The 27,268-nt window shown below is 40.2% G+C and overlaps 1 long non-coding RNA gene across 1 annotated transcript in view; it reads right to left on the reverse strand.

Annotated features, from left to right (window-relative positions):
* Window positions 1–25,833, reverse strand: part of LOC124869935 — a 33,591-nt gene extending 7,758 nt beyond the window's left edge. The window contains exons 1-2 of the long non-coding RNA XR_007038690.1: window positions 25,747–25,833; window positions 23,660–23,692 (exon numbers count right to left, since the gene is read on the reverse strand). This is a non-coding gene — a long non-coding RNA (uncharacterized LOC124869935). The remainder of the gene's footprint in view (window positions 1–23,659; window positions 23,693–25,746) is intronic.
* Between the last annotated feature and the right edge of the window lie 1,435 nt (window positions 25,834–27,268).

The raw sequence follows: 27,268 nt of genomic DNA on the forward strand, positions 1-27,268 counted from the left end.
GTAAAGGTCCTGATTGTGCAGTTTAAACAGATTTGGTCCTTCAAAGTGTGGACACCATAACACCCGCCGAATATTTAGGGTCACAGCCTTGTCGAAAGTGTAACCGTCACCCAGTCTCAAGGTTTTCAGTTTCTAACAGGGTTTCTTTTAGCCCCATCCATTTTTCCATCAACTTTGACCAGCTTCCCTTGGTGGTGGCAACATGATGCTTCCACCACTTCCGCAACACGGAGACACACAGGACAAACAACCATGCACACACTCATTCACACCTAAGGGCAATGTAGAGAGACCAATTAACCCAACATGTTTTTGGACTGTGGGAGGAAGCCTGAGTACCTGGTGAGAACACATGCATGCATGGGGAGAACATGAACTCCCCGGCTGGGAGTTGAATCCAGGACCTTCTTGCTGCAAGGCAACAGTGCTACCACCTGCACCACTGTGCAGCCCACATATGTTACTGTAAACTGATAAAATGTGAAAAAACTCTAGGAATATAAATACTTTTGCAAGGCACTGTTGGTCGGGTCTTGTCCGTCAGGACCGATTTTACCTTTTTCTAAAACAAACTAAGCATGGCCTTTTTTCTACCACTACTTGACAGGACCATTTTAATAAACCAATATGTTATTCCCCTTACTTGTCAGGGATTTAATGTTTAAGCTGATCTCAGTGTTCTTTACATTAAAGCTGGCCTTTGTTTGACTCCTGGTTTGGTTACAGTTGAGTACGAAAATCAATGTAGGCTATACATCATAGAGAACGACACTGCCATCATGGAGTTTATCCGCAAGAAGTCGTGAATGTCACATCTCCTCACTCAGCTACGCTGGCACAAGAACAAACTTTCATTTAAATTAGACATGTAAGATTAACACCAACACGGATTTATCGAAGTAAATCTTGGTTTGTCAGCAGAATGTCAGCAAATCTGCAAAATTATGCAAAAGCATCAGTGTGACCTTTTAAGTAAAGCAGAGAAAGAGCTCATTAAAAATGTAAAAGGTCAGTAAAAGTTACATGAATTCTGTGAAGTCCCGCATGGACAATAGACAGCTCTGTGTAATGCATGTTGTAACATACATGTAGGAATGTAACAAACTATGCTGATATAAAGATATGCAGTCCTAAAAGATTTTTCTGTCATGTTTCCATCTAACAAATGTATTTGCTAAGACAGAAATGACTGTAAGCTACTGATGCAACGACTTATTTAACAAACTATATCAATCATTTTGGCAGCTAGAACATTTTGCAATACATTTTCAAAGCAAAAACAGAGCCAAACTCCTTGTTGTTAAATGAAAGGAAAAATAGAAAAACCACCTTAACAGCCTCAGAAACAATAGTTTTCAGTCAGAATCTCTGCTGTTTCCCTGAGTTTTAAGTTAACCCCTGCAAACGTTAAGACTCAGTTTCAATTTGCTTCTCAGGATGATTTTGTCCTCTTTATTGAAGCAGAAACCTGTTGACTGACATCAAGACAATGCAGCGATGCTCCCATCTTGTTTCATACACTATCTGTCTTATTGATGGTGCCCAAATACCAAAGGCTGTGATTTCATGTCACAAACTTGAAATTGAGGGCACAAACAGGCATGTTGTTATTCCAACATGACATATTGCTTTCAAAATTGCAATTTGATATTTTGTAACAGGTGTGAGAGCTTTTCCAGGGCTGAAATCCTTTCTGGGTCAGAATAGGATCCTTTAAAAAGTCCAGGACCGTAAAATGATGAATAAATAGAGTTTAAAATTAACATAAAGTACAACACTGAGAAAAGCGCCACTATTATTTCAGTCATCAATGAACAGCAATGTCAGAAGTTTTAAGATGGCAAACAAAGTGGCAGGAATATATGCACAAAAAAAATAAAAATAAATAAATAAATAAAAAACACTTTTTTATGTGACTTATAAGCCAAAATGAACTTGCTTTATGAAACTTTGAGTTAAGGTGAGAAACTTACAGAACAATGTCAAAATGGTCAATTGTGATATAGATAAATAAATTAACTCAATGTTATTCTATGTGAATTATGGCACATACAGGTCCTTCTCAAAATATTAGCATATTGTGATAAAGTTCATTATTTTCCATAATGTCATGATGAAAATTTAACATTCATATATTTTAGATTCATTGCACACTAACTGAAATATTTCAGGTCTTTTATTGTCTTAATATGGATGATTTTGGCATACAGCTCATGAAAACCCAAAATTCCTATCTCACAAAATTAGCATATTTCATCCGACCAATAAAAGAAAAGTGTTTTTAATACAAAAAACGTCAACCTTCAAATAATCATGTACAGTTATGCACTCAATACTTGGTCGGGAATCCTTTTGCAGAAATGACTGCTTCAATGCGGCGTGGCATGGAGGCAATCAGCCTGTGGCACTGCTGAGGTCTTATGGAGGCCCAGGATGCTTCGATAGCGGCCTTTAGCTCATCCAGAGTGTTAGGTCTTGAGTCTCTCAACGTTCTCTTCACAATATCCCACAGATTCTCTATGGGGTTCAGGTCAGGAGAGTTGGCAGGCCAATTGAGCACAGTGATACCATGGTCAGTAAACCATTTACCAGTGGTTTTGGCACTGTGAGCAGGTGCCAGGTCGTGCTGAAAAATGAAATCTTCATCTCCATAAAGCTTTTCAGCAGATGGAAGCATGAAGTGCTCCAAAATCTCCTGATAGCTAGCTGCATTGACCCTGCCCTCGATAAAACACAGTGGACCAACACCAGCAGCTGACACGGCACCCCAGACTATCACTGACTGTGGGTACTTGACACTGGACTTCTGGCATTTTGGCATTTCCTTCTCCCCAGTCTTCCTCCAGACTCTGGCACCTTGATTTCCGAATGACATGCAGAATTTGCTTTCATCCGAAAAAAGTACTTTGGACCACTGAGCAACAGTCCAGTGCTGCTTCTCTGTAGCCCAGGTCAGGCGCTTCTGCCGCTGTTTCTGGTTCAAAAGTGGCTTGACCTGGGGAATGCGGCGCCTGTAGCCCATTTCCTGCACACGCCTGTGCACGGTGGCTCTGGATGTTTCTACTCCAGACTCAGTCCACTACTTCCGCAGGTCCCCCAAGGTCTGGAATCGGCCCTTCTCCAGAATCTTCCTCAGGGTCCGGTCACCTCTTCTCGTTGTGCAGCGTTTTCTGCCACACTTTTTCCTTCCCAGAGACTTCAAACTGAGGTGCCTTGATACAGCACTCTGGGAACAGCCTATTCGTTCAGAAATTTCTTTCTGTGTCTTACCCTCTTGCTTGAGGGTGTCAATAGTGGCCTTCTGGACAGCAGTCAGGTCGGCAGTCTTACCCATGATTGGGGTTTTGAGTGATGAACCAGGCTGGGAGTTTTAAAGGCCCCAGGAATCTTTTGCAGATGTTTAGAGTTAACTCGTTGATTCAGATGATTAGGTTCATAGCTCGTTTAGAGACCCTTTTAATGATATGCTAATTTTGTGAGACAGGAATTTTGGGTTTTCACGAGCTGTATGCCAAAATCATCCATATTAAAACAATAAAAGACCTGAAATATTTCAGTTAGTGTGCAATGAATCTAAAATATATGAATGTTAAATTTTCATCATTACATTATGGAAAATAATGAACTTCATTATGCTAATATTTTGAGAAGGACCTGTAGATTGCAAGGAAAAAGTTTGAAAAATTACCGATGTTTTAAAGCTAATTTTCATCAGATTTGTCAAACATTTACAAAATAAAATAAAAACTTGCAGAAAGGCTATCTCATGTGATAAAGCATCTTGTCCACAGAATGTTGTGTTCTGCGGTTCCATCTCTGCCCCCTTCATGTTCTGAACTGTCTGGGCTCAAAAAATCTCATCATTTGCTCGGCCCTTAAATTTCAGTTTGCAGTTGCATCTCCACTCTAGTCTGTTGTCCAGGTGAACACTGAGGTATTTATACTCCTCCACCACCTCCACTTCTTCTCCCATGATGGAAATAGTGTTTGACCTATTCTTGTTTCTCCTAAAATCTATAATCTATTAAATAAGCCTTGTGTCACTCAAACTTCCTGAAATAGCCCAGAAATAATAACATCTAGAGTAAATGTGGTAAAATACATATGCGGTATTTTTGTTTTATGTTTCATGAAATCGCTCTTATAGTTTTTTCACCGTTTTACTGTCAGGATAAATGGCCCAAGGGTTGTCATGAATGACCTCAGGCTGGGGCACCGGGTGTGAAAGTGGAGCAGCCGGTATAACTGGTTTGATTAGAAAGCCACGACACACTTAGATTAAGGATGGACACCCGCTACTACACAACCTAACAGATAAACACCACAATGGTGACACATAGTCTACTGATAATCACTGATGGAGGGCACATCCATTGCATTGGAGTGCCAGATATAAAACTACATGTGACCTTCTATCGAGGCTCTTGGTCATCCTCTAACAGACGGCGACGGTCCGAGACGGGAGCCTCAGCGCTGATCTCTGTAATCATTCCTCTGCCTTAAATTAGATTAAAGGAGCTAAACGTTAGAAACTGTATGGGATTTGTTCATTTTAAGAGTCTTTAGATAGAGTGTGTGATTGCTTCTGGGGACCAAGGACCGGAGGAGCTCCGAGTCGTCTGACCGCCAGCAGGGTGCGATCAGGCAAGACCCAAAACAAAACTCAAACACCTTTAAATCATGACAATGTCAGTGTTTTTTAACAGTGCTGTAAAACATAATTACTTTCTTGAAACAATATTACTGTAAATGTAAACATCACCGGTACTGAGAAGAATTAGCTAAAGTCCAAATCCATCTACCTGTAGCATTCAACCAGACCTAAATACCCTACAACCACAGCATTGGAGCAACCACACTCTCTACTGTGTTGAGGGAAGTTTGGCTATCTGTCATTTACTTCCACAGTACATTCAAGTTCAGCTCGTACACTTTATTGTCTATCAAAACAACTCCTCATTAATATAAAAAATCTTTTTATATTCAAAGGGTTGTGCAGTCCTATCCAAAAAAAACAAACAAACATCCAAAGCAACAATATTCACCATCTTCAAGTGATTTTAAATGAAAAAAACATTAACATGAATATAAATTTGGGTAGTACATAATTCAAAACAAACTGCATTTAAGGATAATTATTCTAATTAATCAATTTTACGTTTTTTCTTGACTTCTGGTTGAAGGAGCTTATTCAGAGTTAAATGTGCTTGAAGCTTTATGATCCTTATTCATTTTTTGCTACTCTTTTAGCACATTATGAGTCTTTCTGCTGTGCTTTTTAATGGTGCGATTCGACTAAATATCAACTAAAGCCATCACCAATTAGTCCTGCAGCCGTACGGTCTCAAGGTTACAAGACACGTATCTATTCTTAATCATGATCATTAGAAAAATCTGTTTTATCTTTAGATATGCTTTGACACATAGCATAAAACTGCCAAGATACTGATATTTCCAAAAATATCTTTGAAGAGGATTTTTGGTGGCGCCTACCAAAACAAAGTGTGCACCAAATCTCTCTCACACCATAAATAAAAAGCAATGGGGACTTTTAGATGAAACAGTTCATTGTGAAAATGAACCTAATTAGCTCTAAGCGTCCATTAGAAGAGCTCCACATTAACTACCTCATCCCAGACACTTTTACTACACATTTATTTCCCAATTAGCAGTAATCCTGTGAATAGCTGGTTGACGATCTTGCTGCAAACGGCCACAATTAGATGCATTGTAGAGGATCAGCATTGTGGAGTTTAAAGTGGCACTCCTGTGAGGGCCAGTGTTTTATTTGTCACCTGGGATCCGTGCTCTGAGGCCAGGTCACAGCTCCACACAGCAGGGAGCCTGTAAATTGTGTGCTGCTGCTGCCTAGGCCGGCCTGCAACAGGGCTGCCATTCAACCATGTCATGAGGAATGTCTCTTGCTCCAGAGAAGGTGGGGGCTGAACGGAAGATGTGGTTTAAAGGGAACAGACGGATGAACCGTGTGCAGACACTGTTTCCTTTGAAAGGCCATTGAAAGAATCCTTTCACAGGGACTGTGTCAGCTGATTACAAGTCCTTTAACCTGCCCTCTAAAGTCCAAAGTGCCGCAAGACTTCAAAATTTAACTGAGCTGTAAAAGGTCCAGTTGTCTTATTTGTCATATTTATCTTTTGGCTGCAATTAATGACATCTGAGGTCACTTTGAATACTTTCCATTATACTTTGCAGACAGTTGCATACTAAATTTCATATAATTTAAGTATGTGTGCATACAGCATACTGGAAAATTATCGTGTGTTTGATTTGGTACAAAAATCAGAGCTCAAGTCTGGAAATGGTTTTACACCAAAGATGAAAGTGTTGTTGTTGCAACCTGGAAAACAATGTAATTTGCAACTGGTTGTGGGATAAATAGTGTTAGCCATACAAGAGAATAATATAGTGGTTAAATTAATTATAATATTATGTACAGTACAGACCAAAGGTTTGGACACACCTTCTCATTCAAAGAGTTTTTTTTATTTTCATGACTATGAATATTGTAGCTTCACACTGAAGGCATCAAAACTATAAATTAACACATGTGGAATTATATACTGAACAAAAAAGTGTGAAACAACTGAAAATATGTCTTATATTCTAGGTTCTTCAAAGTAGCCACCTTTTGCTCTGATTACTGCTACGCACACTCTTGGCATTCTGTCGATGAGCTTCAAGAGGTTGTCACCTGAAATGGTTTTCCAAAAGTCTTGAAGGAGTTCCCAGAGATGCTTAGCACTTGTTGGCCATTTTGCCTTCACTCTGCGGTCCAGCTCACCCCAAACCATCTTGATTGGGTTCAGGTCCGGTAACTGTGGAGGCCAGGTCATCTGGTGCAGCACCCCATCACTCTTCTTCTTGGTCAAATAGCCCTTACACAGCTTGGAGGTGTGTTTGGGGTCTTTGTCCTGTTGAAAAATAAATGATGGTCCAACTAAACGCAAACCGGATGGAATAGCATGCTGGTGCAAGATGCTGTGGTAGCCATGCTGGTTCAGTATGCCTTCAATTTTGAATAAATCCCCAACAGTGTCACCAGCAAAGCAACCCCACACCATCACACCTCCTCCTCCATGCTTCACGGTGGGAACCAGGCATGTAGAGTCCATCTGTTCACCTCTTTTGTGCCGCATAAAGACACGGTGGTTGGAACCAAAGATCTCAAACTTGGACTCATCAGACCAAAGCACAGATTTCCACTGGTCTAATGTCCATTCCTTGTGTTCTTTAGCCCAAACAAGTCTCTTCTGCTTGTTGCCTGTCCTCAGCAGTGGTTTCCTAGCAACTATTTTACCATGAAGGCCTGATTCACACAGTCTCCTCTTAACAGTTGTTCTAGAGATGTGTCTGCTGCTAGAACTCTGTGTGGCATTGACCTGTTCTCTAATCTGAGCTGCTGTTAACCTGCGATTTCTGAGGCTGGTGACTCGGATGAACTTGTCGTCCGCAGCAGAGGTGACTCTTGGTCTTCCTTTCCTGGGGCGGTCCTCATGTGGGCCAGTTTCTTTGTAGCGCTTGATGGTTTTTGCGACTGCACTTGGGGACACTTTCAAAGTTTTCCCAATTGTTCAGACTGACTGACCTTCATTTCTTAAAGTAATGATGGCCACTCGTTTTTCTTTACTTAGCTGCTTTTTTCTTGCCATAATACAAATTCTAACAGTCTATTCAGTAGGACTATCAACTGTGTACTGTATCCACCTACTGCAAAACACAACTGATGGTCCCAACCACATTTATAAGGCTTGAAATCCCACTTATTAAACCTGACAGGGCTCACCTGTGAAGTGAAAACCATTGCAGGTTACTACTTCTTGAAGCTCATCAACAGAATACCAAGAGTGTGCGGAGCAGTAATCAAAGCAAACGGTGGCTACTTTGAAGAACCTAGAATATAAGACATATTTTCAGTTGTTTCACAATTTTGTTCAGTATATAATTCCACATGTGTTAATTCATAGTTTTGATGCCTTCAGTGTGAAGCTACAATCTTCATAGTCATGAAAATAAAGAAAACTCTTTGAAAGAGAAGGTTTGTCCAAACTTTTGGTCTGTACTGTAAATGTGTCACCAGCATTTTATTTATAGGAACTCAGACAGTAACAAGATATATAAGTTACAGTCATCGATTTGAATCAGTAGAGATTTCCTGAATGTGACTGTTCAAGTCTTTTTGGTATTATACTGCAATTTCTTTCAATAAATAAATGTTTGCAATCTTGGATGTTGCTAATTCTTTCTGTTTTGTGTTGATCAGAACCAATATATTTCTCTCAATTTTATGCATACAAAAGGAAAATGTTCTCAGGTAGAGGCATTACAGCCCTGTCTGTGCTGCTGATTTAATGTGATCCAAGCCGCCAGAAGTGCAAAAAAACAAAATGGTAGATAGTCTTAAAACTAAAATCCTACTGTTTTGTGTGCGTTTTACGCATCTCATAATAATAATAATGTCTTCCCTGTATATGAGTTGAATTTGTTTTGTATGCAGTGCATGTGTATCCTGTATGTTGATGTATGATACTGAGATTGTTGTGTTAACCACACTAAGTTGTGATTAATACTGTAGTTGATCGAATTGTTTAGGTCCCTAAATCTCACCAGCAAGTGAAATAGTGGAAAGGTATTTGGTCTTCGGAGTGCCCAGTGTTTTAGTAGTTAGCACGGTTGCCTTACAGAAGGAATATGGTTTATATTTTGGTTATGGCTTTTCTGTGATGAGTTTGTACCTATGTTTCTCCTGGTACTCTAGTTTCTGCTCTTACATTTTTAACATTGTGACTTCATGGATAACCATGTGATATATTTTGTTCTGCGTCTCAGTTAAACACTTTTGTTGGACTGCTGAATGTCCAGGGTTTATCAGCATCTCAGCGAGGAGCTGCTGGGATGGATTCCATCCCCTTGCGACCTAGAACAGGATGTAGCTGGACAATAAAGGACTGAAAGAAATGGATGAATTGGTCTTGACAAGAGATGAACTTGGTCTGTTATCTGAAAGGCCTAGGGCTCGGACCACTACGCCTTTTGTTCCTCCTCTTGAGCTTGTCCTTCATTTGAACTAGAATCACACTGTTTCCAACCTTCTGGCCTCATGCAAACCTAAAATATTAGCTCTATCAACCTCTGCCAAGTCCTGCTAATTCTGTCTAATGTCCCTATTAGGGCTGCAGCTATTGAATATTTTAGTATTTGAGTACTCTATTGAATAATCCCTAGATTAATCAAGCCATCAGACATAGACCAGCTTTATCAAGTATTCCCAACCTTTTTGTTTTGAGGCCCCCTACTAAAATCTAGTTATTGCTTTTTCCAACAAGGTCTGGCATCTCTATCAATAGCTTTGTAGAGAGCGAATAACCAAAAACTCTGCTGTGCCTGTGGAAGTTGATAGTCCAAAGGTTTTGTATTTATCTTTTTGACAACATATCAGTTTAAAGCTTGGCAAGCTTCTCTTAGATAGTCTAAGGTTGATATGTAGAAGTCCAGCACCTCATGGTTAGAAGAACTTAATTTTCTCCTGGAGATTGTGGAAATCTGTGGTTAAAGAGGCATGGTCAGACCCACCAAACTATTCATATGTGGTACACATAATTACAGGACCTTCTTACACATGATTCTGCAGTATATCAGTTTCTACGTAATGATTTGAGCAGCCTGCTTGTTGCTCTGATGGTAAAGATTGATTATGCCCTTGGAGTAACTGTTTATTGTAAAGCATGTTGACATCCCTTTTGTTTGATGTAGTCACAAACCTTTCACATATCAGGTCCTTTTCTCTAATTTTTTTTTCTTTTATCTCTGGTCTGCCTAAATGACACTTAAGTAAAAAAACGCATGTTGTATGGCCATAGTAAGTCTTCCCTGTCGTAGAGTTACATTCAATAAACGAAGTATCTAGTCAAAGATTTTGCTGAATGACTCAATTCTTTTGTAATTGAGACATTCAAGGGCTCATTTTCACTCTAGACCAAACTTTTATGTGTTCAAATGGACCCAAATAAATTTAAAAAAGGAATTAGGAGGAATTATGTAATAGATTAAATTTCATAATAATAATAAGGAATAGATCAAAACAGTGAGAAATGAAGGCAGCAAGGAATCCAAAAACCACAGGAGAAAATATGAACCCCAGGAAGAACTATGAGCCATGGGGAACAAAGAGGAAGAATCCAACAAGGAGTGAATGAAATTGAGAGCAAACATGCTGGGAGGAATGATTAGAGCACAGAAACCATTTAACAATTACAGGGAAACACCTGATTAACATGGACACCTCAACTGGCTCCTCTCGATGAGCCAGTTGAGGTGGCTAGGGCATCTATACCGGATGCCTCCTGGACGCCTTCCTCGGGAGGTGTTCCTGGCACATCCCACCAGGAGGAGGCCCAGGACAAGGCCCAGGACACGCTGGAGGGACAATGTCTCGCTGCTGGCCAGGGAACGCCTTGGGGTGTCTGGGGAGAGGGACGCCTGGGTGTCTCTACTGAGTCTGCTGCCGGTCCCGGATAAAGCGGAAGACGACGAGTACGAGTACGAACACCTGATCAACATGGACCCACGGTGACGTAGAGAAATGAGATAGAGTAATAACTTAAACTATACAGGTCCTTCTCAAAATATTAGCATATTGTGATAAAGTTCATTATTTTCCATAATGTCATGATGAAAATTTAACATTCATATATTTTAGATTCATTGCACACTAACTGAAATATTTCAGGTCTTTTATTGTCTTAATACGGAGGATTTTGGCATACAGCTCATGAAAACCCAAAATTCCTGTCTCACAAAATTAGCATATCATTAAAAGGGTCTCTAAACGAGCTATGAACCTAATCATCTGAATCAACGAGTTAACTCTAAACACCTGCAAAAGATTCCTGAGGCCTTTAAAACTCCCAGCCTGGTTAATCACTCAAAACCCCAATCATGGGTAAGACTGCCGACCTGACTGCTGTCCAGAAGGCCACTATTGACACCCTCAAGCAAGAGGGTAAGACACAGAAAGAAATTTCTGAACGAATAGGCTGTTCCCAGAGTGCTGTATCAAGGCACCTCAGTGGGAAGTCTGTGGGAAGGAAAAAGTGTGGCAGAAAACGCTGCACAACGAGAAGAGGTGACCGGACCCTGAGGAAGATTGTGGAGAAGGGCCGATTCCAGACCTTGGGGGACCTGCGGAAGCAGTGGACTGAGTCTGGAGTAGAAACATCCAGAGCCACCGTGCACAGGTGTGTGCAGGAAATGGGCTACAGGTGCCGCATTCCCCAGGTCAAGCCACTTTTGAACCAGAAACAGCGGCAGAAGCGCCTGACCTGGGCTACAGAGAAGCAGCACTGGACTGTTGCTCAGTGGTCCAAAGTACTTTTTTCGGATGAAAGCAAATTCTGCATGTCATTCGGAAATCAAGGTGCCAGAGTCTGGAGGAAGACTGGGGAGAAGGAAATGCCAAAATGCCAGAAGTCCAGTGTCAAGTACCCACCGTCAGTGATAGTCTGGGGTGCCGTGTCAGCTGCTGGTGTTGGTCCACTGTGTTTTATCGAGGGCAGGATCAATGCAGCTAGCTATCAGGAGATTTTGGAGCACTTCATGCTTCCATCTGCTGAAAAGCTTTATGGAGATAAAGATTTCATTTTTCAGCACGACCTGGCACCTGCTCACAGTGCCAAAACCACTGGTAAATGGTTTACTGACCATGGTATCACTGTGCTCAATTGGCCTGCCAACTCTCCTGACCTGAACCCCATAGAGAATCTGTGGGATATTGTGAAGAGAACGTTGAGAGACTCAAGACCCAACACTCTGGATGAGCTAAAGGCCGCTATCGAAGCATCCTGGGCCTCCATAAGACCTCAGCAGTGCCACAGGCTGATTGACTCCATGCCACGCCGTATTGAAGCAGTCATTTCTGCCAAAGGATTCCCGACCAAGTATTGAGTGCATAATTATTTGAAGGTTGACGTTTTTTGTATTAAAAATACTTTTCTTTTATTGGTCGGATGAAATATGCTAATTTTGTGAGATAGGAATTTTGGGTTTTCATGAGCTGTATGCCAAAATCATCCATATTAAGACAATAAAAGACCTGAAATATTTCAGTGTGCAATGAATCTAAAATATATGAATGTTAAATTTTCATCATGACATTTTGGAAAATAATGAACTTTATCACAATATGCTAATATTTTGAGAACGACCTGTACAGACAAAATGACTCTCAAAGTCTCACTCATCATGAGACCTAGTGTCTAGTTCACATACTGTGATTCTGATGTCTGTTACTGTTTGAAACGACTTGTAGCAAAATCTATTAACAGCATTCTGGGTTCCTACACGGTCAAGGAAAGTCTGTAATTTGATTTCAGATTTTTGTCAATTCTGGATAATTACAGAAAAAGAAACAAAAGAGTATGAAAACTATTAGTATTTCCAGACTTTATTTCTTATCCCACTGTCTAAATGTTCCTTTCTTTATTCATTGTGTCTTACCTCTCTCTCTTCTTCCTTCTTGTGTCCTTCCTTCCATTTATCCTACCTCCCTTTCTTCAGTTTCCAACTGTTATCCCTTATTTTTTGTCCTTCCTTCTGTCTTTCCTTCCCTGCGTCCTTCCCGCCTTCCTTCCTTCCTGTCTTTAATGGCTCCTCCTTTACTTATTTCCTTTCTTCCTTCCATCCTCATGTCCACCTTTGTTCCTGTTTGTTTTGGCAGGTTTCATATTTAAACCCTGTCCACTAGAAATATCTGCAATAAAATCATAGTAACCTTTAGTTTTTCTATATTTTAAAGCAAAAATGAAGGACTGTGTACCCTAGAAAGTTGAGTCTAGAGGAGTCTGAAACTGCAGTGCCCTGCGAAAGTACTCGGCCCACTTGAACTGGTCAACCTCTTGCCACATTTCCGGCTTCAAACATAAAGATATAAAATTTTAATTTTTTGTGAAGAATCAACAACAAGTGGGACACAATCGTGAAGTGGAATGAAATTTCTTTCCACAGATTCTCGATTGGATTCAGGTCTGGACTTTGACTTGGCCATTCCAACACCTGGATACCTTTATTTGTGAACCATTACATTGTAGATTTGGCTTTATGTTTTGGATCATTGTCTTGTTGGAAGATAAATCTCCTCCTAGACTCAGGTCTCTTGCAGACTCCAACAGGTTTTCTTCCAGAATGGTCCTGTATTTGACCCCATCCATCTTCCCATCAATTTTGACCATCTTCTCTGTCCCTGCTGACGAAAAGCAGGCCCAAACCATGATGCTGCCACCACCATGTTTGACAGTGGGGATGGTGTGTTCAGGGTGATGAGCTGTGTTGCTTTTACGCCAAACATATCGTTTTGCATTGTGGCCAAACAGTTTGATTTTGGTTTCATCTGACCAGAGCACCTTCTTCCACATGTTTGGTGTGTCTCCCAGGTGGCTTGTGGCAAACTTTAAATGAGACTTTTTATGGATATCTTTGAGAAATGGCTTTCTTCTTGCCACTCTTCCATAAAGGCCAGATTTGTGCAGTGTACGACTGATTGTTGTCCTATGGACAGACTCTCCCACCTCAGCTGTAGATCTCTGCAGTTCATCCAGAGTGATCATGAGCCTCTTGGCTGCATCTCTGATCAGTCTTCTCCTTGTTCGAGATGAAAGTTTAGAGGGACGGCCGGGTCTTGGTAGATTTGCAGTGGTCTGATACTCCTTCCATTTCAATATGATTGCTTGTACAGTGCTCCTTGGGATGTTTAAAGCTTGGGAAATCTTTTTGTATCCAAATCCGGCTTTAAACGTCTTCACAACCGTATCTCAGACCTGCCTGGTGTATTCCTTGGTCTTCATGATGCTCTCTGCGCTTTGAACAGAACCCTGAGACTATCATAGAGCAGGTGCATTTATACGGAGACTTGATTACACACAGGTGGGTTCTATTTATCATCATCAGTCATTTGGGACAACATTGGATCATTCAGAGATCCTCACTGAACTTCTGGAGTGAGTTTGCTGCACTGAAAGTAAAGGGGCCAAATAATATTGCACGGCCCACTTTTCAGTTTTTTATTTGTTAAAAACGTTTGACACATCCAATAAATTTCATTCCACTTCACGATTGTGTCCCACTTGTTGTTGATTCTTCACAAAAAATTAGAATTTTATATCTTTATGTTTGAAGCCTGAAATCTGGCAAGAGGTTCAAAAGTTCAAGGGGGCCGAGTACTTTCGCCAGGCACTGTATTACATGAACAATGTCTAGGGACCCTGACTCTTCCACCTCTCAAGATGGCACTCTGCATGTCCTCAGATGTAGACATGACAGCTTCTTAAAAATTTAACCATTTTCTTATTGGTCTGAATGTGTAAACTTGGTGCTAAACAGCTTTTGGTGAGCTTGTATGTTTAATAAATGCTTCGTCAGGAGTCTTATTTATTCAGTCATCGATATAAATGTGCTTTACTTTAACCTTTAAGTTAAGTGATTTTAAAGTGCTCCTCCAAAGGCTTGTTTTTAGCTGCTTCTTAAAATGCTTTAGTTGTAAAATTAATAAACAGTTCAAAGAAATATTATGATAGCACCTCATTAGCCCTTTGGGGAAACATTTGCGGTGTTATTTGATAAAACAAAACCTCCTAGGGCAGCCAGGAAAAAAAGGACAAATCAGAGGTGGTTAAAAAGGCCTGACGGGATTTCTGAGTGAAGTTGGAAAAATGGCAAGAAACACTCCACTCAGACTCAATCTATGCAGCCAAAAGCACCAAGACTTGTGCGTCATCAAATTACCACGAATGTTGCCAGTCTCAATTGTAGGGGAACATAATGAGCGTGCTTTGCTATAATAATGAATAATTGCAATCCTAATGGTATGGCATGCTTCTCTCTTCTCTGTACAGTTGCATCATACCTCCTGCTGTTTTTTTCCTTCACTCAGTTTGACTTATCAGTAACTTCTCAGCCTACTAAAACAGTGAAGATATTTACGAAACTGTAGGTGTCACAAAAAATGACAGAAGCTGTATGAGCCTGTGATTACATTCGTCTTCCTTTGGAACTGCTCTCGTCAACCACATCTTGGTTATTACAGTTCAACTGATGGGGGGAAAACACTGGAGTACATGTTTCTTTAGTCATTCGATGCTCGTCTCCAGCTAGCTGTGACAATGAATTGCCCGTGACTGGAGCACAATTAGCCGCAGCAGCAGGGAACCGATCTTAACAATGCTGTTGTTTTCCTCTTGCGGTTTGGTTTTACTGGCATACTAACTACGTGTTTTCACTACTGTTTTGCATTTACGAGGCACATATTTTTCACAGACGGTAATGTAAGGTAACAAGAGAGAAATTAAGTGTGCAACTTATTTGTTATTCAAGCTTGTTTGCATCGTTGTTTGTAGCAGTTTCAGTATAGTCAGGTGCTAAACACTTGAGATATTCAGAGATGCAGCAACCTGCTATGAACAGCTAAAAGAGCGTATTAAAAGGACAAACTGGGGCAAACTGTGCCAAGATGTGGTTGGACCTGAGAGTGTGCATTACAGGGTGGAAGCAGCATTCACAGTCAAAAGTTGAAAGGGCGAAGGAGGTGGTGGCAGGAAGGCTGCGTGGAGTGGTCCAGGATAGACCTCCAGTGTTTGTGCAGGGAGGGAGGCCGGACAGCTCAGGTTATGGGGGGGACTTTGGGGCTCAAGGGCTGGCTGGAAAGGGGGTTGGTGGTAGTGGTGGCAGGAGTCAGGAGGGTTTTCCAGAGACTGTAACTCATTGTAGCCTGACTCCGCTGGCTTGGGTGGCAAAGATCATGAAGTCCTGGACATTCATCAACCTGCCGAGGAGGGCCGACTGACTGGAGCCAGCGCCTGTTTCAACCCCCCCTCCCTCTCACCGTGTCAATGGGATTCAGTGCAACTGTGCAACTGTGCCGAGGTAGCCACCCCAAGGAGACAGAGCAGGGTCAATGCAAATAATCAGGCCTTTGACGCCTGGCCTTGTTACTGCATAGGGAGGGGGCAACAACACAGAGTTGAGTGTGGGGGATCCCAAAGGAAACATGGGGACAGGAGTCAGGCAGCATATCTGACTTTCAAAGAAGAAAAGGTCACTATGTGGGGATTCCTGCAGAGGGATCACAGCACAGCTTCTAAATACTGTTAAAGTAATAGGTGGAAAATGAGGTTTTTTTCTTTGTAAAGTCATCCACCTGGGGTCAAAAACAAATGCATGATTTATAAGGAGATAATACAGCCAAGTTATCTGTTTTTAGTTTGATGTATACATTGCTCACGCTGCTTAAGTAAGGCTATACTCTAGGATATTTTAAATTTGTTCAATTATGTCCCTAAATAATTTATAATTGACTAAGGAAGTCATTTTCAGTTAAAATTACAGACAAAATACTTTTAATAAATGTAACAAATAAAAATAAAATAGATAAAAACCAAAAAACCTGTCCTTAAAATAGTCTAGTATAACAAAAAGAGAAATTTGTTACACAGATAGCTTCAGTGTACTGATATCTGATGTTATGGAGTATTTGCCTGTATGGGTCAGAAATCTTTAGCTGGATGTTCTAAAACTCAGAATAAAGTGTAGCTTCTGTGCATTGTCCTTTCTGATATCCAACACAACATTCAAAGCATTGCATTTCATTTTGATTTTTCTCTTATTTCCAAACTGAAATAGATTCTTTTTCAGACGTGGCAGAACTTATCATCACTTTCATGTTTAAGATCCCACCATCCTCATTGTAAAATATGATAGTGGCGGCATCATGCTGTGGGGATGCTTTTCTTCAGCATAGATGGGGAAAGTGTATAGAGTTCATAGTAAGAGGGCTGGAGCTAAATGCAGAGTAGTCATGGAGCAAAACCAGTTTGAGGACTCCAGCAGGACAATAATCTGTTGGAGGCCTCAAACTGGTTCACCTTCTAGCAGGACAACAACGCTAAACATAGAGCGAACATCACAATGTAATGGTTTAGATCAAAGCATATTTATTTATTAGAATGGCCTAGGCAAAGTGGCAAGACTTGAAAATGGATGTTCATAGACTCTCCATTCATTCTGACTGAGTATGAGCTGTTTTCAAAGAATAGGAACAAATAAAAACAAAATTCACTATGTGCAAAGATTACACCTGCAAATGAATTGCAACAATATAGGTGGCTCTACAATACCTTGACTCTGTGGGGCTAAATACATGCATGCCACACGTTACAGGACTTTGTTTGTAAAAAAAAACAATTTTCTTTAAAATTGTGCTCTCCATTTGTTGGCCTTAAAAACACAAAAACTCATGGCTGTAGCACTGACAGCATGAAATTTGTATCTTATCAAGTTGGTTTTTAAGCATCGACGTATGGAATATGTTTTGCTTTGTTTCATCCATGGTTTTTCGTCTCTCTCTCCACCCTCACATTCTTGGATTTTACCTCAAAATTCCAGCCTTAAAAGTATTTTTAGGTGACAGAAAATGATGAAATTGAAACTGCAGAAAAACACTCAAGCTTACCTATTATAATAATAAAGATTTTAACCAGCTAATAGAGGATATCCACCTAATTTCTCTACTGTTTCTAGCTTTCTCATGCCTCACTTTGACCTTCTGTAACATCAGATGGGAGGAAACCATATTAAGCGAGGAGCTAAAACATTAGTCTGGACATAAGGGTTTCGCTCTGTAAGCCATCAGCAGCCTTCCTATGACTAGGTCGTAGCGATAATGGCGCTGAGTCAGGGCCTGAGCTCCAATCATGGGAAAATGTAAAGGGAGGAATGTGCGGGGGAAACTCTGTCTGCCCTCATGACACTCCAGAGTCTGTTCTGTGTCCTCTCTGGAATGACCTGCCTCTTCACTGACTCAGACCTTCTGTGTTAACATTTATTGGTGCTAATAACCTCCTCTTTTTCCATTTGTATTTTGGTGTAAAAACACCCATCTACTGCTGAGATGAGTACAGTGGCTTGAAAAAGTGTCCATGCGCCACTGAACTTTTTCATATTTGCCATTTTACAACCACAAACTGCAATTTATTTATTGGCATTTCACCTTTACTCTGATGCCACTAAATAAAACCCATTGCTATTAATTGATTTCAGAAGTCATCTAATTAGTTAATATAATCCAGTTGTGTGAGGTTTAGTAGAAAACATCAGTAAACAAACAGCATCAAGATGATCAAAAAACATGCGAGACAAGTTAGGAATAAAGTCGCCGTTAATCAAGAACAATAGGAGTCAAACATCTGAACGTTTGATCTTGCTTCTGAACGTTTTGAGCTGTACAACCAGGTGGCTCCGGTGGTAGGGGTTCGTCCTAAGCCCAGCTCGGTACGTCTCAGTCATTGTGGCCTTGGGCAAGACACTTCGCCCACCTTGCCTGCTTATGGGGGTCAGAGGGCCGGTGGTGCCGATTGTATGGCAGCCCCACTTCTGTCAGTCTGCCCCAGGGCAGCTATGTCTACAATTGTAGTCTATCACTATCAGTATTTGAATATGTGGAGGACTGACTGTAGTGTAAAGCACTTTGGAGTCCTCAGACATAATGAAGCATTATACAAATGCAGGGCATTTACCATTTTATCATTTACAACCAGAGCTGAAAGGAAAAGGTTACGATCCAAGCATGCTGATATGTTAGAGTGGCCCAGTCAAAGTCCACACCTTAAAGTTAATGTTCACAGACAATCTCCATCTAATTTGACCAAGGTTGAGCTATTTTGCAAAGAAGAATGGGCAGACATTTCAGCCTCTAAATGTGTAAAGCTGGTAGAGACATACCCCAAAACACAAAACTCTTTTGCCCCCGTAAGGTGGTAAAAAATATACATGCCACACTTTTCAGATTTAAAAACTTTCCATCAAATTGACAGTAATGTGCTCCCTTTTTTGGTTTACCACATACAGTCTCACTAAAATACATTTAAGTTTTTGCTTGTAATGCCTGAAAAAGTGTGAATACTTCAATCCACAGTACATGTACTGGGATACTCTACAATATCTGTGCTAACTCATTGTCATTTGGATATTGCTGAAATCTCCTGTTTCATGTTTTATGATTATATATCTCCTGGACCATTTGATTGTGGCCTGCCTCCAAAGCTCATGTCTCCATTTTCAGCAGCAAATAAGTTTCCCTGCAAAAGTCATCATTTGTTCTTACTTCGACGTCATTCCTCGCTGCTCATTAACCATCCCGCTCCTGAGCCAGCTGAGCTCATTATCCTTTTGCATGAGAATATTCAAGCATTTGCTGCACCTTTTGTGCACATTAACAATCCCCCACCGTCTCTCACTACAGTTATCACTTTCAGTTTGGAGTTCTCACTTTCTAATACCCCATCCCCCAGACTCACACCTACTCCTCTTAATCACCTCACCCCTCTTGCGGGACCTCATGGGAGCTCGGCAGTACAAATTTCCGTTTATACTGGTGGCCGGGGCTGACGACACCACATCGCTATACCCCACAGATTGACGAGCCCTCTGATGCCGATTTACTGTACATGGCAGCCACTCTGGAGCCACTGCACATCTGGAGTGGAGTACGCTTACTGAAAACAGGGGCCAACCTTGGCCCAAACAAGTGTAGCTGAGCAAAACCGATGAAAGGCAGCCTTACTCCTCCCTTCCCCTTCATCCACACACACACACAGACACAACCCCTCTCTTCCTCCTCTCCAGTCCACAGATCACTCAAGCTATTACAAAGGCCTTGGAAAGACTGGATTCTGTAAACAAAAATTTGAGAGAGGTATTAAGAGACATGGTGGGGCTAATGATGTGATGGCGGTGGGAATGTCTTCACAAGAGCTGCTCAGTTTTCCTCTTTGAAAGTGTAGCTGTATGCATGCGTGAATGTATGCGTGTTGCAGCACACAATGAACGTTTTAGAAAAACATGCAAAGTTCAGTTTTCACAAACTTTGCAACAGGAGCACGTCCAACAACTGTCAGCTTTAACGAGATAAATAATTTAACATTTAACACATGTGACATGTTTACTTCCTTTACATTTCCTGGGGGTTTGTTTTGTTTGGCTTTTAGGCATAAAGTGCAAAGAAAATGGATGAATATAACAAGATGAATCATTTGATGACTTGCTGATTTAAAGTGATTTCACAAACTGACATGACATCCAATAATTACACAGGAAAGCGTTTGGCTTCATGGAGGAACTTCACATTTCGCAATCTCTTCTTTTGCAACACACATCTTAGAAGAAACGAAAGCTTCATAAAGTTGGAGCCCGTCCAGAAAAAGGACAGTGTAATAACTGCAAAGCAGTGAATTAAAACTAATACTTTAAATCAAGAAAAATATACATAATGCTTCCTTTTTTGTGTTTGTAAAAGTAAAACTGTGTTCTACATCCTGCCTGCCTGACAGCGTCTCCTGTTCACCATGATGAAAGTGTCTTTCTGGGTGTTTTAGAGCGTCAGGTTGTCTCTGTGTGTTCAAGCGCGAGAGGTAAAAAGTGTCAAGGAATTCATTGTCTGCTCTCCACCTGTTATTATTCTGGTCCCAATCAACCTGCTAGCCAGTCTGGAGCCAGTGGCCATCTGGAAACACTGCTCTGTTTATAAACTTGGCAAGGATCAGCACTCTGGGGCTCTGACCTCCCACACAAATCTGGAAACAATTAGAGCAAGACAGTCTGGCTGATTGCTGCAAAAGGGCCCTGCATGGATCCCACTGACGGCTGTGGAGACGCCAGACCCTTGTTAGGGAAAATGCAAACTCAGTACAACACCGACATCGCCACGTGCACCAAATGTGCACGTCCGCAGCTACAGCGTTGTGAGGCTTTTCATCTACAGCTGCTATTTTTGAAGTTATGACTTTATTCTCCTGCAGACGGAGGGCCGCACAATACCACCCACATGACCAAACAAACAGTATTTATTGATCTTTTTCGTATTTTTCATGCAATGACTTGTGCTTTGCTTTTATTTAAGGACACAAGTTGTCATAACCTCTGCCCGCATTGTGACTCACTCTTGTGAAAACTGCCAACATGAAAAAAAATCTAAATTTAGAAAACAAATTTAAGAGCAAATGGGAAAGAAAATCTTTTTTATGAGGTAAATTGTTTTCCAAGACATGTTAGGCTTTTTTAGTCATTTTAAATGCAGCCTGATGGTGCATGTTTTTTGACTAAATATAGCAAGTTACAAAAAAAGGGTTTACATGCTGTTTTCTTGCAAAGCAGCATAGGATGAGCATCGTTTTAGATCCCATTATGAATACTGTCCTCCACTCATCCATTGACTTTCTGAGATCCTGTCGCAGGGGAAACATATCCAGGAGGCAAACCCAGACATTCCTCTCCCCTGCGTCACTCTTCAGCTCATTCTGGGGGAACCCAAGGCGCTCCCAGGCCTGATAGGTTGTATAGTCCCTCCTGTGAGTTCTGGGTCTGTCTTAGAGAAGTCTGAAACCATCTGAACTGGCTCCTTTTGATGCAGAGGAGTAACATCTACTCCAAGCTCCCCAAGGATGATGGAGCTCCCCCCCTTATCTCTAAGACTGAGCCCAGTCACCCTACGGTTAAAGCTCATTTCAGCCAATTGTATTGGGAGTTTAATGCTCGTTCTCCACTGGCTCCACTTGGTCTCGCTCTACTCGGTACGGTACCATTTGTGTTTCCACAGACCCACTAACAGCTGGAGCTATGCCGGCTAAAGCTCCGCCTCCAGCCAACAGTGTGGTGCGCTGTGGCGCTATTAATGTTACTGTGTGACACTGTCTAATTAAAGTAACCTGCGTGAAACGATAAATAAATAATTGAAAATAAAAACATAAATAAACCAAAAACTAATAATGTCTGTAGTATTTTACATGCACAAATGTGTTATATAAGTTTTTCCATGTATAAAATGATACACTGGGATAATTATCTGGACCCAAGCCTAGCCAGAACCTATAAAATAAGGCTCAGTGGTTTTAATGTGAGGGGGTGTGGCAGGAGGAACGCAGAGGAAAGACGTCGCTGTCTGGACTGGTAAAACTCTAAAGTTTGCTTGAAGAAGTAACAATTTTGGGCTTTATGAGGAAGTTTTTGTTTCAACCACCGCAATAACGATGAACAGGACTTTAAAGAGCAAAACCGTGGACTTTTGACCGGTGTCAGAAGTGTGGCTTTCATTCTGCCATCAAACAGTGGAGCATTAGACTAGATCTTTACCATTGCAGAAATGCCGAAGAGGTTTATGGAGTTTGGTTGTCTGGCCCACGTGTGTTTTGTGGATCTAGAGAAGGCTTAAGAATCATGTTTCAAGTATTTTGTGTGGGTGTGAGGGATAAGAGCTGTTAGATGCTTTTAGGTGTTCATCTTATAAAGAAATATTTGATAGCCTACTAGGTTGACTTTTAAGAGCTATCTAGTTTATATGCCCAAAGCAAAAGCTGTCAATTAAAGCCACACCTTTGTGACAGATCCCATTTGTGGTATTCGTGGACAGGATTTCTAGATGTAATCATGGAAAGCAGGTGCGTGTGAGGGTTAGGGTGTCATCTTTGATTTTTGCAGATGAAGTGATTCTCTTGGCATCTTTAAACCATGAATGTCTAAGACTATGGTTCTCCACCAGAAAAAGGTGGATTCTTCTTCCGGGTCAGAAGCCAGTCTTCCTATGTAGAGGTGTTTAGGAAGCTTGGTGTTTGTTCATGACCAATGGTAGAATTGAATGATTCAATCCATCACAGAGACCAATGCACACACTCAAATTGACAATTCAGAGAGACCAATTTACCTAACCGTCATGTTTTGGGAGTGTGGAAGGAAGCCGGAGTACCCAACGAGAACCCACCCATGTATGGGGAGAACAGGCAAGCTCCATGCACAAAGATCCCTGGCTGGGAGTCGAACCCAGGACCTTCTTGCTGCAAGGCAACAGTGCTACCAACAAAACAATCTTGGTGACATTAATTTATATCTGTTCTGTGATACTGCGCCAATATTAATAAAATACCCTGAATGATTAATTAGAAGTGCATATTTTCTGTTAAAAAGGTCTAATTCATTCCTCACTGCACAGTCAGACTAACACTAAAGAGCCCAAAGCTTAAATATTCTGCAATCTGACTATAAACAAGCAGCTTGCATTCATCACTGGCAAATATCAAAGCCATACATCAGGAAACAAAAACTTACATGATTGATATTTCAATGATTGGGTTTGTACAGCAGTTCCCAAATTATTATTGATGTACATTTTGCTATTTGGAGAATGTCCCCAAATGAAAAAAAGAACCTGCATGTAAGATTTAGTGTGAAGTTTCATCGTCTAACCAATAATTAGTAAGATAATGAATCAAGATGATCATATTGATGGAGAATAATTGCCTGGCCCATTTCTTGTTCCCATATTTTGTCCCTTGTTCTTTCTCCATCTCATTCTCTCTCACACATTAGGTCTTTCACGAGGATTTATGGTTTTCTGTTGAACAGAGCATGTGAATAAAGCAGGGGGGCTGCTTTTAATAAGCAAAGATTATAGGAAATGGGCCCAAAGCCCAATAGAACATTTCCAGCTGGAAGTTCAGTCCTCTGTGCTTAGCAGAAGTGAGGCACCATTACAGTTTAACAAGGAGGGAGATGTAGATTGAACACAGATACCGCATTACATGGTACTTTCCCATTTCCGTTTAATTACCTGTGATGTTGGCGTACGCTGCTCCTTTGGTTCCTGTGGAGTAGATGTGAAAGTACTGCAGTACATTACAAAAAGGAGTAAAAAAAAAAAAGAAATTTAACAGAACAGTACAAGAACAATTTTTTGTTTTAGTCACTTTTATGTTTGTGCTGTTTGGTTTTAGTTTGGCTGTATTCTCTGAAGGATCGTACATAAATATGATCAGTGATGACATAAATCAAGTAGTAACAACGTTAATACGAACATGATTTTTTTATGTGGTACACGTTTCCTCCGATTACTCCTATAAAGTCTATTCAAACCACTTATATACACTTTTAATGTGCTAAGAAACAAAAAATAATACTGCCAGCTTTTGGAGTTCTGAAAAAAAAAGTTTTTATATTTCAGAAACACCAAGGTTTTTTTCAGCCCTCTTCTTGTCAGGAACTATTAATTAAAAGCAAAAAAACTGAGTCGTTATCTGATATTTTGTTTAAATTTAAAATTATTTGTTAGATATAGTAGTTTTTGTGTTTTGTTGTCTAAAAGGATCAGCAGAAAACAAAATAAATGTGTCCGGCCATTGTGGTTCTTATTATTTTTGGTAGTTCCTCTTTTTTTGAGCTTTTTCCGACACTGCAGTGTCATGTAAAATCTGTCGCTTGTGATTTTCTCCGCTACCTTGGCGAACACTTTCTCATGCCATGTCATGTGGCTGACCACGCTCATGGCCAGTCAGTGAACAGCAGTCTTTTCATGTCACATGTTGGCCCTGCTCAGCCCCAATGGGAGTGTTGAGCAGGTACCAAAAAAGCCAGTACTGAGCCAGAAAAGCCAGTAATGGAAACCGTCCGAAAATGGGCTGGTTGTAGTAGGGCCTGGCAAAGTAGAGCCCAAGGAAAACGGGCATCAATAAGTAAGTTTCACTAAGAGTTTATAAACAGTATAAACTGTAGAATGGAATAAGTGTGCCTGATTATAAAAAACAATGAAAGGGTTTTCGCGCAGACCATTGTATTGATATGACAGAAATTCCTCACTTCTCCCGTCATTGGTTTTAATCTTATGGCTGATCTATGTGAGTTCACCTCTAGCTTTAACCATCCAAAGAGGTGGATCTCCTGAGATTTATGACTTGCGTGCTGAACACAGTTTAAAACCTCAGTTTGTCTGTTGCATTTCATCTTCTAACACCAAGTGTTAATGAGAATTTCTTTTCACCCCACGCATGCAGGTTCTGTTTGGCCATGTCTAAATTAATTTTATCTGACAACTCTGGCAGAATGCTGGTAATTTAAAACTCCAGCCTTTATGAAAACATCTGGTTTCAGAATGGAATAAAATAGATAAGTTGCTCAAAATATGGAAAATCATTTAAACCACATTTTAAAACTTTTATTCACCCATTTTTGACACTGAAACAGAATAATGGTTGGTATTTCAGTTTAATCTTTTCTATTTTATAACCAAATCAAATAACTACTCATTATTTGTTTATCAGTAATTCTTCATGAAAAGAAAATTCAATAAAAAATATATGCACAGACCATGTATTCTAGGCCTCGTGATAAGGGATTATTGAACCCTGAATATTATCAATTGAGAGGAAACACTTTACCCCAATGCATTATGACAATTTAAATCAGATTTTTCTCTTGGCTCTGATAGTTGCACAAATTGCAAATAATGTTTTTTTCTTTAGTTCATATTTCCTATTCTTAATTTTGTATTGTTTCAGTTCAATTCAAATACAGCAGAAACAGCAAAGTACATACTGTACATGTGATAAGTCTTAGCCTAAAGGTGAAAAGATTCTTATAATTCAGTGGCAGTTTTTTTCACAAATGTCAAGTGACTTATGAATCACTGTCACTGTCATAATGTGACATGTATTCAGTATTAGCTGAGTGAATCATTGCACTACTCAGACCTTTTTTAACTGCAGCGAATAAAGTATGCTGAATATCTACAGTCTCATGTGTCATTAATTATTTATTCTAACTTGACCTCATGTCTTTTAAAATTAAAATTAAACATTTAACTTCTCAGGGAATTCATAGTACTGCTCAGATTGGGTTATAAGTACAATAAGGGGATTATAATACCTTTCCGCTGACCCTTTTCCTTATTGGAAGCAACAAATATGGAGCTGAAATAGAGTGAAAACAGGATCCTCGCTGGGCAACATCGGGTGCGGGGGAGCTGGTGTATTTTTGCAGAGGAAGAGCAAGGGGCAGTGTCCTTCCTGGTTCTCCACAACTTCCTGAACAAACGGGAATCCGATTCAGAGCCTCTTTACTCCCAGTGCCATTGTTTTACTGGCCATTGATCTTTGCTTCCAGTGACAACAAAATTCTCTTGTGCAATACTTTAGCCATAGTATAATAATGACTACAGTTTTTATTTTGACCTTATTTTGATGTAATATAATTTTTTACTTGTATTTGTGTAAGAAATGTCAAAATAAGTTTTATTGTCTTCTTTTCAGTTAATGATTAAACATACAGTCAGGTGGAGCTTAAATAGAGCTATGCTGGGAATACCATGACAAAGTAGATTTTCCACATCAGGAGGGAAGTTAGTGTTTTCCTCGCTATTGTAAGGGTCTGGCATGCTGCCATGCTGACGAGAACCCCTGCCTGGGCCAAAAATAACTTTTGAATACAAAAAATGATGCCAAACGTCTTTCCATTCTGAAATCAATAACCATTTATGCTGAAGGTCTGTGTGCATAGCTGTTTTCAGACGTGACCAATAGATTAATGTCAGCGAATCTCCCCATATAACGAAACTGCAAATGCTCCAAAAGCAGCTTCTTATTTCCACAGAGCAAAAGCACAAATAAATGGAATGCATTCAATCTCACTGTGATAATTACACAACCTACAAAGACAAACCTTCTAATGAGGGATTAGAATCACTGTTTTTCCCTCCCTGTGGCATAAGAAAATATGAATAAATCTGTGGATTTACAAGAAGACTACCATTTAAATTATTGTGCTGATCAGGAAACCTTGTTCGACGCCTTTCGATTGCTCCAGATTTTGCACTTCATCGCACTCACTATCTACTTAATTTCAAAGTGTGACCCACAAAGCAAATGGCACCAATGGTATACCTGCCCAACTGTGCACATATATTGCTGTAGATATGAGCATCTGTATCATTTTGTGTCAAAGAGCAGTTTTCCTTTTTGCACAATAAAAATTGTATCTTCCAACGCAAACACAGCAAGCATAACAGCGGCAGTCAAAAAATGGCTCTTGACACAGAGATCATAATCTTTACAACATAAAACTAAGGCACTCTTCAAAGCTGAACATCATCTCAATGGTACTAGGGAGTAATTACATGTAAGGTGGTGTTTCAATATTAATAAGAGATGTGGAGTTTTTTTATGCACAGCTACAAAGTGTTAAAAGTAGTAGAACTACTGATGCCTTAAACTGACCAACTCAAAAAAGTTAAAGATGCATTAGATCATACAGGTTTTAAAGGCAGACAATAAAAAATTTGATATTTAGCTGGAACATTATTGTTTAGAATTGTAAGGTTAATTTAAAAAGTTTATAATATTTATTAATCTGTGTATGCGAAGCACTATTTGTTGGAAGACTATATAATCAA

This window comes from Girardinichthys multiradiatus, chromosome 6, assembly GCF_021462225.1.
Source record: "Girardinichthys multiradiatus isolate DD_20200921_A chromosome 6, DD_fGirMul_XY1, whole genome shotgun sequence".
In the NCBI taxonomy this organism is placed as follows: domain Eukaryota; kingdom Metazoa; phylum Chordata; class Actinopteri; order Cyprinodontiformes; family Goodeidae; genus Girardinichthys; species Girardinichthys multiradiatus.